At 33.1% G+C, this 1427-nt stretch overlaps 1 pseudogene; it reads left to right on the forward strand.

Annotated features, from left to right (window-relative positions):
• On the forward strand, window positions 1-420 carry LOC149253934 (13-hydroxylupanine O-tigloyltransferase pseudogene; annotated as a pseudogene).
• Window positions 421-1427: the final 1007 nt, after the last annotated feature.

Consider the following 1427-nt stretch of genomic DNA (forward strand, 5'->3'; position numbering starts at 1 on the left):
ATGGCTGCTCTGAATATAAAGGTCACCAGAAAGCCGGCTATCCTTGTGGATCCTCTCGTGCCTACTCCCAAAGGGTTGCTATACCTTTCCAATCTAGATGATCAACTGACTCTCAGATTTTATATTCCCAACCTTCAATTCTATCGGTTCGATCCGCCGAAAAAAGGTGAGGATCCCGCCAAAGTTATCAGAGAGTCGCTGGCGAAGGTTTTGGTGTTTTACTATCCTTTTGCTGGAAGATTGAGAGAAGCGCCCTTCGGTAAGCTTGTCGTGGATTGCACGAGCAAAGGCGTGCTGTTTGTGGAAGCTGATGCCGACGTTTCCATGGAGAAATTTGGAGACCTGCACCCGCCTTTCCCCTTCAAAGTCTTAGCTCCCTATTACTCTCTATGTAATTACTACTTTAATCACTCTAGATAAATACTTATAGGAGAATGTTTTGAAGAGTTGTGGTTGGTTTTTTTTGTGTGTGTGAAAGATGATATGCATTGTGTGTTAAGTGGATAATTACTTTTCCTTTCTTGGATGTTATATCTTTAAGGAAACTACATATGCTTATCCAATCCTTAGTCATTCTCTCTTCATCACGTGAGGAAGAGAATGTACATGTGATGTCAAATATCACTTGAGAGCAATTTAATTTATATGATTGTGCTATATATATATATATATATATATATATATATATATATATATATAATTTAAATTATCTTAGTTATTTTGTTAAGTATTTTTACATTTCATTTCCAATTTTTATTTTTAAATTTCTTACTCACACATTAAAAAATTATATTTAGTCTTTTAGTTAAAAAATTCTTAATATTTAATCTTTTTACTAATATATATATGATTATGAGTTCAAATAACAAGACAATAACAATGTTTTGACCTTAAAAACAATTATATGAAGCTTCAAATGATTTTCAAAAGATTTGGATCTTAAATTATCAAAATTGAATTTATCAATAAAATAGAATATAATAGAAGTTTTTTTTCCAATGTAAAAATCGTAATTTTATTCATATTGAGCAAAATTACATGTTGTAGATGGTGAACCAACATATGCTTTATAAAAAATTGTCCTGATTTAACAGGATCTAAAAATAATAATTTAATGGCTATCTATGCTTTCCTACCTTTCTTTTTTCCACCTTCTGCCAACCTTCATTGTTGGGCATGGCTATTACAATAGGCGTTTGTGCTTCATTTGTGGCAGCTGGGGTTTCGTTTTCAGAATTTGAGCTTTCTGTAGAGTGTTCTCGCTTGCTGCCACCAATTTCTTTCCCTGGGATGAGTTGCTCACTTTGTTGCAGTGGATTGGTTGTCTTTGGAACTAATGCAGAGAAAATATTATTTTCATCATTCTGTGCGCTATATAGGGTGCTTTTTTCGTTGAGTTTTGGATTATTTCCTGGATATTTTTCTTC

Source organism: Pinus tabuliformis, chromosome 7, assembly GCF_031772625.1.
Source record: "Pinus tabuliformis cultivar Carrire ecotype Pingquan chromosome 7, CPIR1, whole genome shotgun sequence".
Taxonomy (NCBI): domain Eukaryota; kingdom Viridiplantae; phylum Streptophyta; class Pinopsida; order Pinales; family Pinaceae; genus Pinus; species Pinus tabuliformis.